Source organism: Symphalangus syndactylus, chromosome 5 (assembly GCF_028878055.3).
Source record: "Symphalangus syndactylus isolate Jambi chromosome 5, NHGRI_mSymSyn1-v2.1_pri, whole genome shotgun sequence".
Taxonomy (NCBI): Eukaryota; Metazoa; Chordata; class Mammalia; order Primates; family Hylobatidae; genus Symphalangus; species Symphalangus syndactylus.
Genome location: NC_072427.2, coordinates 146415115 through 146428564, shown reverse-complemented (window position 1 = coordinate 146428564; position 13450 = coordinate 146415115). Strand labels below are relative to the sequence as shown.

The 13450-nt window shown below is 42.5% G+C and overlaps 2 pseudogenes; one reads left to right on the top strand and one right to left on the bottom strand.

Moving 5' to 3' along the window:
- Window positions 1-620: 620 nt before the first annotated feature.
- Window positions 621-2010, bottom strand: LOC129483400 (heterogeneous nuclear ribonucleoprotein A1-like; annotated as a pseudogene).
- A 9444-nt stretch (window positions 2011-11454) lies between these two features.
- Window positions 11455-12785, top strand: LOC129481688 (voltage-dependent anion-selective channel protein 2-like; annotated as a pseudogene).
- The last annotated feature ends 665 nt before the right edge of the window (window positions 12786-13450 follow it).

Below are 13450 nucleotides of genomic sequence, written 5' to 3'. Positions count from 1 at the left end.
GTTTTCTTAAAAGATTATGGAGTGTTTTTTTCATTCTATTCATGCATTTTAGGTTTTTAAAAAATTATGTATGTGTCTGTGTATTTTAGAGAGAGGTGCTCACTTTTTTGCCCAGGCTGGAGTGCAGTGGTGTGATCATGGCTCACTGTAGCCTCGACCTCTTGTGCTCAAGTGATGCTCCTGCCTCAACCTCCTGAGTAGCTGGGACCACAGGTGTGCATCACTGTGGCTGGCTTTGTTTTTTAATTGACAAATAAAAATTGTATACCTTACAACGTACAACATGTTGTTTTGAAATATATATACATTGTGGAATGGGTAAATGAGCTAATTAACATATGCATTACCTCACATATTTGTGTGTGTGGGGTGAGAACGCTTAAAATCTATTTTCTTTTTCTTTTTTAAAAGACGTTTATTCAGCGTCACGATCAGACTATTCCATTTAGCAATCAACAGCATGGGTGCAAAAAAAAAAATGTACATTAAAACCCTTTGTTGGAATGCTTTATACTTTCCACAGAACAGAAACTAAAATAACCTGTTATACGATTAGTCACAAACACAGTCCTCAAGTTTTTTGCCTATATACATGAGTATTTGTGTAAAACGTTTCTTCTTTGTAGCAGCTAGGCCTTGCCACCACTGTGCTTGGCTGAGTTCACAAATCTGTGTTACCTGTAGCTTCCCTGTCACTTCTCTGGCTCTCCTCTCCTGCTAAGCTTTGTTTCCTAATTAAAATCTTCTGCCACTGCCATAGCTACTGCTGCTACTAGAACCACCACAGGCATCTTGGTTTCGTGGTTTGGCAAAGTATTGGCCTCCACCACCATAGGGGCCAGAGCTTCTGACTCCGAAGATTCCTCCCTTCATGGGTCCAAAATTTGAAAACTGATTGTTGTAATTGCCAAAATCATTGTAGCTTCCACCACGTCCAAAATCGCTTCCATCATTACCAAATCCATTATAGCCATCCCCACTGCCACCATATCCACCGCAACCGCAGCTGCCACCAAAGCCACCATGACCATGAAGTTTTTTCTCCACTACCAAAGTTGTCAGTCCCACCAAAACCACCTCCACGACCACTACCAAAGTTTCCAGAACGACTTCGACCTCTTTGGCTAGATGAAGCACTAGCCATCTCTTGCTTTGACAGCGCTTTCCTAACTTCACAGTTGTGGTCATTCACAGTATGGTATTTCTGAATGACAGTCTTATCCACGGAGTCATGGTTGTCAAAGGTTACAAAGGCAAAGTCCCTTTTCTTGCCACTGCCTTGGTCAGTCATGATTTCAATCACTTCAATTTTTCCAAACTGTTCAAAATTATCTCTTAGGTGATGTTCTTCAGTGTCTTCTTCTTCTTCTTTATTTTTTCTGAGACAGAGTCTGGCTCTGTCACCTAGGCTGGATTGCAATGGCACAATTTTGGCTCACTGCAACCTCCGCCTCCTGGGTTCAAGCGATTCTCCTGCCTCAGCCTCCCGAGTAGCTTGGACTACAGGCACGTGCCACCGTGCCCGGTTAATTTTTGTATTTTTAGTAGAGACAGGATTTCACCATTTTGGCCAGGATGGTTTTGATCTCTTGGCCTCATTATCCACCCACCTTGGCCCCCCAAAGTGCTGGGATTACAGGCGTGAGCCACCATACCCAGCCTCCGTGTCTTCTTTAATGCCATCAACAAACATCTTTTTCACAGTTAAGTGGGCACCTGGTCTTTGAGAATCTTCTCTTGAGAAAGCTCTCTTTGGTTCCACAACTCTTCCATCCACTTGTGTGGCCTTGCATTCATGGCTGCATCCACCTCCTCCACAGTGGCATATGTGACAAACCCAAAGCCCCTGGAGTGCTTGGTGTTTGGGTCTGTTATTACTGTACAGTCCGTGAACATTCCCCATTGCTCACAATGGCTCTTCAGGCTCTCATTGGTTGTTTCAAAGCTCACCCCTCCAATGAAGAGCTTCCTCAGCTGGTCAGGCTGTTTAGGAGACTCAGACTTAGACATGACGGCAGGCAGAAGAGAGACTTTAATGATGCTTCCTCGGTGGTGTCCAAGGGCAGAAAGGCAAAATCTATTTTCTTAGCAATTTTCAAGAATACAATACATTGTGTGTGTGTTTTTTAATTTTTTATTTATTTTTATTTATTTTAGTTGGAGTTTCACTCTTGTTGCCCAGGCTGGAGTGCCATGGTGCAAGCTCGGCTCACTGCAACCTCTGCCTCCCGGATTCAAGTGATTCTCCTGCTTCAGCCTCCCAAGTAGCTGGGATTACAGGCGTGTGCCAGCAGGCCTGGCTAATTTTTGTATTTTTAGTAGAGACAGGGTTTCACCATGTTGGCCAGGCTGGTCTTGAACTCCTGACCTCAAGTAATCCATCTGCCTTGGCCTCCCAAAGTGCTGGGATCTGGGACCCCTGGCCTGAATGCACTGTTATTAACTACAGTCACCTTGTTGCACACTAGACCTCTTGAACTTACTCCTCGTCTCCAACTGAAATTTTGTATATTTTGACAAATAGCTCCCCAATCCCGCCTCCTCATTTTAAGTTTTAATAAAGTCAAAACTGTCATTTTTCCCCCTTATTGTGGATTTTGGCATTCCACCTAGAATTGCCTGCTTGGGATTTTACTTGTATTTTCCCAAAATTTTTTTCTAATAAGTTTGCATTTTTAATTAATTAACTTATTTATTTGAGACAGTCTCACTCTGTTGCCCAGGCTGGAGCACAATGGCATGATCTCAGCTCATTGCAACCTCTGCCTCCCGGGTTCAAGCGATTCTCATGCTTTGGCCTCCCAAGTAGCTGGGATTACAGGCATGCGCCACCACACCCTAATTTTTGTATTTTTAGTAGAGACAGGGTTTCGCCGTATTGGCCAGGCTGATCTTGAGCTCCTGACCTCAGGTGATCCACCTGCCTTGGCCTCCCAAAGTGCTGAGATTACAGGTGTGAGCCACTGTGCCTGGCCCTCTCTTAAGCTGGCTTTAATTATTATTTGGTTTCACATTTTGATCTCTAATTAATTTTTGCAGTTGTGATATCTAACTTGGAAAAGAGAAGACAGACTGAGTTCTGGGCAAAGTCTTGGATCATTGAGAGGGAAGAAAAAGATTTGAAGATGAAAGTGATGAGAAGGGGTAATGGATGGGGTGGGCAGGTGACATGTGCCTCAAATAAGCTATTTTTTGGGGGTATTGTTTTTATTATGATAAAGTGTACATAATATAAAGTTTATCACTTTAACCATTTTCAAGTGTATAATTCAGTGACATTAATTACATTCACCATGTTGTGCAGCCATTATCACTATCCATTAAAGGAACCATTTTTTTTTTCTTTTTGACATGGAGTCTCGCACTGTTGCCTGGGCTTGAGTGCAATGGCGAGATCTTGGCTCACTGCAACCTCCACCTCCCAGGTTCACATGATTCTCCTGCCTCAGCATCCCAAGTAGCTGGGATTACAGTGGCCCACCACCACACCTGGCTAATTTTTTGTATTTTTAGTAGAGACGGGGTTTCACTATGCGGGCCAGACTGGTCTCGAACTCCTGACCTTGTGATCCGCCCACCTTGTCCTCCCAAAGTGCTGGGATTACAGGTATGAGCCACTGTGCCCAGCCTAAAGGAACTATTTTTACATGATAAGAAACAATGGTCTGGGGAGCCAAGATGGCCGAATAGGAACAGCTCCGGTCTACAGCTCCCAGTGTGAGCAACACAGAAGACGGGTGATTTCTGCATTTCCATCTGAGGTACTGGGTTCATCTCACTAGGGAGTGCCAGACTGTGGGCGCAGGACAGTGGGTGCAGTGCACTGTGCACAAGCCGAAGCAGGGCGAGGCATTGCCTCACTCGGGAAGCACAAGGGGTCAGGGAGTTCCCTTTCCTAGTCAAAGAAAGGGGTGACAGACGGCACCTGGAAAATCGGGTCACTCCCACCCTAATACTGCGCTTTTCCGACGGGCTTAAAAAACAGCACACCAGGAGATTATATCCCGCATCTGGCTCGGAGGGTCCTACGCCCACAGAGTCTCGCTGATTGCTAGCACAGCAGTCTGAGATTAAACTGCAAGGCAGCAGCAGGGCTGGAGCGCTTCATACTAAAAACTCTCAATAAATTAGGTATTGATGGGACGTATCTCAAAATAATAAGAGCTATCTCTGACAAACCCACAGCCAATATCATACTGAATGGGCAAAAACTGGAAGCATTCCCTTTGAAAACTGGCAAAAGGCAGGGATGCCCTCTCTCACCACTCCTATTCAACATAGTGTTGGAAGTTCTGGCCAGGGCAATTAGGCAGGAGAAGGAAATAAAGGGTATTCAATTAGGAAAAGAGGAAGTCAAATTGTCCCGTTTGCAGATGACATGATTGTATATCTAGAAAACCCCATTATCTCAACCCAAAATCTCCTTAAGGTGATAAGCAACTTCAGCAAAGTCTCAGGATACAAAATCAATGTACAAAAACCACAAGCATTCTTATACACCAATAACAGACAAACAGAGAGCCAAATCATGAGTGAACTCCCATTCACAACTGCTTCAAAGAGAATAAAATACCTAGGAATCCAACTTACAAGGGACGTGAAGGACCTCTTCAAGGAGAACTACAAACCACTGCTCAATGAAATAAAAGAGGATACAAACAAATGGAAGAACATTCCATGCTCATGGGTTGGAAGAATCAATATTGTGAAAATGGCCATACTGCCCAAGGTAATTTATAGATTCAATGCCATCCCCATCAAGCTACCAATGACTTTCTTCACAGAATTGGAAAAAACTACTTTAAAGCTCATATGGAACCAAAAAAGAGCCCGCATCGCAAAGTCAACCCTAACCCAAAAGAACAAAGCTGGAGGCATCACGCTACCTGACTTCAAACTATACTACAAGGCTACAGTAACCAAAACAGCATGGTACTGGTACCAAAACAGAGATATAGACCAATGGAACAGAACAGAGCCCTCAGAAATAACACCGCATATCTACAACTATCTGATCTTTGACAAACCTGACAAAAACAAGCAATGGGGAAAGGATTCCGTATTTAATAAATGGTGCTGGGAAAACTGGCTAGCCATATGTAGAAAGCTGAAACTGGATCCCTTCCTTACACCTTATACAAAAATTAATTCAAGATGGATTAAAGACTTAAATGTTAGACCTAAAACCATAAAAACCCTAGAAGAAAACCTAGGCATTACCATTCAGGACATAGGCATGGGCAAGGACTTCATGTCTAAAACACCAAAAGCAATGGCAACAAAAGCCAAAATTGACAAATGGGATCTAATTAAACTAAAGAGCTTCTGCACAGCAAAAGAAACTACCATCAGAGTGAACAGGCAACCTACAAAATGGGAGAAAATTTTCGCAACCTACTCATCTGACAAAAGGCTAATATCCAGAATCTACAATGAACTCAAACAAATTTACAAGAAAAAAACAAACAACTCCATCAAAAAGTGGGTGAAGGATATGAATAGACACTTCTCAAATGAAGACATTTATGCAGCCAAAAGACACATGAAAAAATGCTCATCATCACTGGCCATCAGAGAAATGCAAATCAAAACCACAATGAGATACCATCTCACACCAGTTAGAATGGCCATCATTAAAAAGTCGGGAAACAACAGGTGCTGGAGAGGATGTGGAGAAATAGGAACACTTTTACACTGTTGGTGGGACTGTAAACTAGTTCAACCATTGTGGAAGTCAGTGTGGCGATTCCTCAGGGATCTAGAACTAGAAATACCATTTGACCCAGCCATCCCATTACTGGGTATATACCCAAAGGACTATAAATCATGCTGCTATAAAGACACATGCACATGTATGTTTATTGCAGCACTATTCACAATAGCAAAGACTTGGAACCAACCCAAATGTCCAACAACGATAGACTGGATTAAGAAAATGTGGCTCATATACACCATGGAATACTATGCAGCCATAAAAAATGATGAGTTCATGTTCTTTGTAGGGACATGGATGAAACTATTGCAAGGACAAAAAACCAAACACCACATGTTCTCACTCATAGGTGGGAATTGAACAATGAGAACACATGGACACAGGAAGGGGAACATCACACTCCGGGGACTGTTGTGGGGTGGGGAGAGGGGGGAGGGATAGCATTAGGAGATACACCTAATGCTAAACGACGAGTTACTGGGTGCAGCACACCAACATGGCACATGGATACATATGTAACAAACCTGCACATTGTGCACATGTACCCTAAAACTTAAAGTACAAAAAAAAAAAAAAGAAACAATGGTCTGGAGTCAGCAAGGAAAACAACAATAACAAAAATGCTGACTTCCTCTCTTCCATACTTCCACTCTCCTTGCAACTTAATAGCCTCATTTTGAGAGGACATAATTTTTAAGAAACAGTTGGCTTGTAGTTAAGGCAAAGAGGAGTGGGGATATTCTGTGTAAAGGTTGATAAGATAGGGTAACCTGTTTTCAATGTAACAGGGATTGCAGTGAGCACATCAGATAGGATCTCCCAGCAGGAGGTAGTGAGAGAATGGTCAAATTGTGGAGGCGTAGCTTGCAACAGCATGAGACTGTGGGCAGAAATTAATTTTAACATTTTAGAATTAATTTTTGTTGGGGATTTCCCTGCAGGGCTGCTGCACGTGGCAAGGGCTCAACCCCTCAGACACTCCTGTGAGGCCCCTGGTCACCCGGGGGCACCTTTCGGCTGGGAGGGGCAAATGCCCTTTCTCTTCAGAGCTGAAAAACTCAGTCTCTCATTTAGCTATGAAAACAACAGTTCAGTTCCTCAGAATCAAGATAAATTTTAGGAGAAAAAGCAATACAGAATTCCCTTTAGAATGCATCTCTGAATTAGAATTAGGATCCTTAAACAACAGTTTCCTAGGAGAAAACCAGCTCAGAATAAATCAAGGACCGTCAACCAAAGGGAGGTCCGGGGCTCAGGAGGACTTACCCGTTCCACCCGGGGAGAAGCTTGAACTCGATGGGACTTCAGTGGGCCACTGCTGATACCTTAGCTCCGGTTTCAGGCAACTCTTTCAGGGTCCTGAGTCTTCTCTGAGGCCCCATGTATTTGGGCACCAAAATACTGTCAATAAAAAGAGTCAAACTCTGTAAAATATTTGAAGAGATTTATTCTGAGCTAAATACGAGTGACCATGGCCCATGACCCAGCCTTCAGGAAGTCCTGGGAACATGTGCCCAAGGTGGTTGGGGCACAGCTTAGTTTTATATATTTCAGGGAGGCATGAGACATCAGTCAAACACACTTAAGAAGTACATTGGTTTCGCTCAGAAAGGTGGGACAACTCAAAGCAAGGGCTTCCAGGCTAAAGGTAAATTTAAATATTTTCTGGCTGACAATTGGTTGAGTTTGTCTGACCTGTATTAATTTCCTAGTGCTGCCCTGACGAAGTACCATAAACTTGGTGGCTAAAGCCAGCGGAAATGTATTGTCTGACAGTTCTGGAGGCCCAAAGTCAAGGTGCTGGCAGTGTTGGTTCCTTCTGGGGGAGAATCTACTCAGTCCACTAATTTAAATACTAATCTCTAGTGGAAACACCTGAACAGACCCACGCAGAAGTAACACTTAACCAGATATCTGGATATTTCATGGCCCTGTTAAGCTGACACGTAAAATTAACTATCACAGAAGCTCACCTATGATTAATACATTTTTTTGAGGGTGCAAAAAGCTACTCAGTGTTGAGTATAATAAAATATTAGAAAGAGATTTTTTTGGTTGACTCAGAATTTTGGCTAAAATCTAAAGCTGAGAACAATAGGTGTTAAGAAATCCTATATTCCAAAGAGTTCTTAGCATACCCTACAGGACTTTCCAAACTGGTCTAAGGACAATTACCAACAGCCCATATCAGGAAAAGATAGAGACTGATTGAAACCACCTTTGCAAAATTATGACAGTAAGAGAAAACTGACACAGTTGATTCCATTTTGCTTCTAAGCTACAAGATGTCTTCGGTGATTCCTCAGTGTAGGCCGAACTAACTTCGGGAGGCACTTAATTTATACTTTAACCTTGAAGCAAAGATGACAATAGCCCTTTCCTAAAACTAAACCACCTCTGTAAAACTAATGAAAGGCCACAGGTTAGGATTATGAGAGGGGCCTGAATTCTGCTAAAATGTAGGCAAAGTGAAATGATAACCAGCCATTGTTCTGGAGGTCACAGGATTTGTCACTTCCCCAATTACTCCTGTAGATAACGTCGACTAACATAGAACCCAAGATTGGCCTTTTGAGATTTTTTTTCAGACTGTTATATTTCTCATGACCAGCTGACTCAGGTCAGACCTGCAACTCATGAGTCAATCAGGCCTGTGGCCCTACCCAGAGGACAACTCAGTGCATGAAGACTGTTTTCCACACTCCTATGATTTTACCCCAATCAATCAATATTCCCCATTCTCTAGCCCTCTGACCACCAACTATCCTTTAAAACCCCCAAAACTTTGAGCCTTCAGGGAGACTGATTTGAGTGATATTTCTGGTTCTACTACATGAGTTAGCCTCCTGTCAATCAAACTCTTTCTTTACTGCTATGCCATAGTCTCAGTGAATTGATTTTGCCTGTGCAGAGGGCAGGAAGAACCTGCCGGTGATTACCTGATTGCAGAGACAAATTCCTTGAAAGAATTTGTGAATCAAAAGATTGCTGGGGTCTGGGTGTGGTGGCTTCCATTTGTAACCACAGCACTTTGGGAGGCCAAGGCGGGAAGATCGCTTGAGCTTAGGAGTTCAAGACTGGCCTGGGGAAGGTAGAAAGTCATCATCTCTAATAAAAATAAAAAAATAAAAGAATTAGCTGGGCATGGTGGTTTATATCTGTAGTCCCAGCTACTACGGAGGCTTAGGTGAGAGGATCGCTTGAGCCTGGGTGATAGAGGCTACAATGAGCTACAATCATACCACTACACTCCAGCTAGGGTGACAGAATGAGACTCTTTAAAAAAAAAAAAAAAAAGGATTACTGGGGTATTTCCCCTCCCACCCTGATTCCAAGTGAGAGGTGAAACAAGAGGACACTTTGGAGAAATTGGGCACTGCTTGCTGAAGGTGGACAGAGTCTTACTCCTTGGCTCTATGCTTGCTCAGCTATGGGAGCTTGTAAATTTGAGACAGCATGGAGAACAAAAAAGTGTTTGGAAGAACCTGACCTATGTCCCTTACTGAAGAGGACAAAGACACTTTTGTGTGACTATTGTTTAGAGAGGCCCAGTGGTGAGAAGTTAGCAGAAGTTGCTCCTGATGACAGGGTAAGGTGGGGTGGCTTCAAGGCTCAGCTTCACTATTTGGTGAGTGGGTATATGAGCTCCCCTCATCCCAGAAGCAGCAGATGTGGGTTTGCATCCTCTACAAAGGGCTTTATCCAAGAGGACTCCCTATCGGTGGGAGATCCTACAAGGAAGAAGCCATGTTGGATGCTTCGCTAGAAGTTGAGAGCTAAGGTAAAGTCACAAGAGGCCTCCCAGAGAGCGTCTTATCTGTATCAGGGAATGATGCAGTGCAGAAATTCCTCAGGGATGTATCCCGTGTAGGATCTCCTAAAATCCATTGAAGAACCCCAGGAGGGACAATTGGTATTTGTGTATTGTATCAGTCAGGTTTCAACCAGAGAAGCAGAACCAGTAGAAGAGATACGTACAGTCATGCATTGCATAATGATGTTTCAGTTAACAATGGATCACATATATGCTGTAATTATATCCATAAGATTATAATGAAGGTGAAAAATTCCTAGTGACATCGTATCTCTAGGGACATCATAGCTGTCATAACATCACAGCACAACACATTACTCATTACTCACGTGTTCGTGGTGATGCTGGTGTAAACAAATCTACTTCACTGCCAGTCATGTAAAAACTATAGCACATACGGTTATGTATGATACATAATACCTGATGATAATATGTGCCTCTGTTATTGTTTTATGTATTTAATATACTATACTTTTTTTTTTTGAGATGGAGTTTCACTCTTGTCACCCAGGCGCAGTGCAATGGTGTGATCTCGGCTCACTGCAACCTCCACCTCCCGGGTTCCAGCGATTCTTCCGCAACAGCCTCCGGAGTAGCTGGGATTTACAGGCATGTACCACCATGCCCGGCTAGTTTTTTGTATTTTTAGTAGAGACAGGTTTCATCATGTTGGCCAGGATGGTCTCAAACTCCTGACCACAGGTGATCCACCCGCCTCGGCCTCCCAAAGTGCTGGGAGGCATGAGGCACCGTGCCTGGCCATTATACTTTTTATTGTTATTTTAGAGTACATTCTTTATACTTACCTATTAAAAAATTTGTTAATTGTAAAACAGTCTCGGGCAGGCCCTTCAGGAGGTTTTCCAGAATAAGGCATTGTTATCACAGGAGAGGACAGCTTCATGCGTGTTATTGCCCCTGAAGACCTCCCAGTGGGACAAGATGAGGAAGTAGAAAAGTGATATTGATGATCCTGACCCTGTGTAGGCCTCCGCTAATGTATGTGTTTGTGTCTTAGTTTTTAACAAAGCTATTTAAAAAGTAAAAAAAAAATTAAATAGAAAAAACTTATAATAAAGATATAAAGAAAGGAAATATTTTTGTATAGCTGTACAATACATTTGTGTGGTAAGCCGTGCGTTAATACAAAAAAGTGAAGTAGTTTGGAGATTTCTCAAAGAGCTTAAGACAGAACTACCTTGGAACCAACCCAAATGTCCATCAATGATAGACTGGATAAAGAAAATGTGGCACATATACACCATGGAATACTATGCAGCCATAAAAAAAGGATGAGTTCATGTCCTTTGCAGGGACATGGATGAAGCTGGAAACCATCATTTCAGCAAACTCTCACAATAACAGAAAACCAAACACCGCATGTTCTCACTCATAAGTGGGAAATGAACAATGAGAACACATGGACACAGGGAGGGGAACATCACACACCAGGGCCTGTCAGGGGGTAGGGGGCTAGGGGGAGGGATAGCATTAGGAGAAATACCTAATGCAGGTGACGGGTTGATGGGTGCAGCAAACAACCATGGCACGTGTATACCTATGTAACAAAACTGCACGTTCTGCACATGTACCCCAGAACTTAAAGTAAAAAAAACAAAAACAAAAAAACTACCATTCAACCTAGCAATCTCATCACTGAGTATATACCCAAAGGAATATAAATTGTTGTACCAAAAAGGCACATGCACATGCATGTTCATTGCAGTACTATTCACAATGGCAGAGACATGGAATCAACCTAGATGCCCATCAACGGTGGAATGGATAAAGAAAATGTGGTACATATACACCATGAATTACTACACAGCCATAAAAAAATAAAATCATGTTCTTTGCAGCAACATGGATGGAGCTGGAGGCCATTATCCTAAGTGAACCAATGTAGGGACAGAGAACCAAATACCACATGTTCTCGCTTATAAGTAGGAGGTAAACATTTAGTATGCAGGGAGGCACAGTGGAACAAAAGACACCGAGGCCTACTTGAGAGTGGAGGTTGGGAGAGAGTGAGGATGGAAAAACTGCCTATTGGGTACTGTGCTCATACCTGGGTTACAAAATCATTTGTACACCAAACCCGGCGACTTGCAATTTACCCATGTAACAAACCTGCACATGTACCCACTGAACCTAAAATAAAAGTTAACAAAAAAAGGAAAAAGTTTGTTAAGTAAAAAAATTAGAATAAGCTAAGGTTAACTTATTATTGAAGAAAGAGATTTCACTTTGCAGCAGCTGTGGCCTGACTGTGAGCAGGCTGAGCAGCCTCAGCTGAGAGTGGGGTGGTGGCGTGGCCCTCCTCAGGAGACCACCAGATCACCTCTTACTGTGGCCTCACCGTGGCGACCTATGGGCAGACCTGCATGTGGCTAGTGTGCATTTCTTCATCATATGTTAACCTGGGCAAAGCTGCCAGAGATATTTTTAACAAAGGATTTGGTTTGGGGTTGGTAAAACTGGATGTGAGAACAAAGTCACTCAGTGCTGTGGGATTCTCCACATCTGGTTCATTTAATACAGACACTGGAAAAGCTTTTGAAGTCTTGGAGACCAAATATAAACGGTGTGAGTATGGTGTGACTTTCCCAGAAAAATGAGACACTGATAATACTCTGGGAACAGAAATCACAATTGGACCAGCTTTGTCAAGGTTTGAAACTAATATTTGATACTACCTTCTTACCAATCACAGGAAACAAAAGTGGTAAAATCAAGTCTTCTTGCAAGAGGGAGTGCATAAACCTTGCTTGTGATGTTAATTTTGATTTTGCTGGACCTGCAATCTATGCTTCAGCTGTCTTTGGTTACGAGGGCTGGCTTGCTGGGTACCAGATGACCACTGGTAGTGCCACCTCAAAGCTGACAAGGAATAACTCTGCAGTGGGCTACCAGATGGGGGACTTCCAGCTACACACTAATAACAATAATGGGGCAGAATTTGGAGGCTCAGTTTATCAGAAGGTATGTGACAATCTTGACACTTCAGTAAACTTTGCTTGGACATCAAGTACCAACTGCACTCATTTTGTCTTGCCGCTAAACATCGGCTGCATTTCACTGCTTCTGTTTTTGCAAAAGTCAACAACTCTAGTTTAATTGGAGTGGAAAGAAAGAGACTTCATTTACACTCAGACTCTGAGGCCTGCTGTGAAGCTTACACTTTCTTCTCTGCTAGATAAAAAGCACATTAATGCAGGAGGCCAAACACTTGGGTTTGTCCTGGAGTTGGGGACTTAATCCAGCTGAAAGAAATGGCAATGGATATCAGATTTGGCTTTAATATATTTTCATTGTGATCAGCAGGCTCTCCCCACAAAGACGGTGATCAAAACAAAGGATCTAAATAAGAGCTATATTTTAAATATTTAAACAGCTACTCATTAGCTGATTTCTAGTTGAATTGGTCATGTATCTAGTTACCAATATGCTGCAACCATGCAGTCACCTATACATTATTTAAGTATATTTAACTGTTAAATGCACTACCCACCAATCACAACTGATGTCTTACTACACGTTACTCTCATTATCTCATTGTAGGATTTAATTGCCCTCTTTCGGTCAATGCCAGTAATTGCACATTAATGACAGTTGCTAAAGCAGTTAGTCCAGTGACTTTTCAGAGGGTGCTGCGATTACAGATTCTCTTCCAGGATTCTTTGTTTGTTTGTTTAGTAGCCAATCAAGGGTAAAGTCTCTTCTATTCAATCACTAGAGGAAAAAACATTTTCTTACTACCTTGATTCTAGAAAAATTTGTGCATTCTTTTTATAATACTCAGACACAAATAGTTCTTTAGTGGCCATTCAATTATTTCCTTTGTTACTGTACATTTCCAAGATAGATTATTTGATTAGCAAAAATGCCTGTGCAATGCATTCAGGTTATTGCCAGGTATGGAC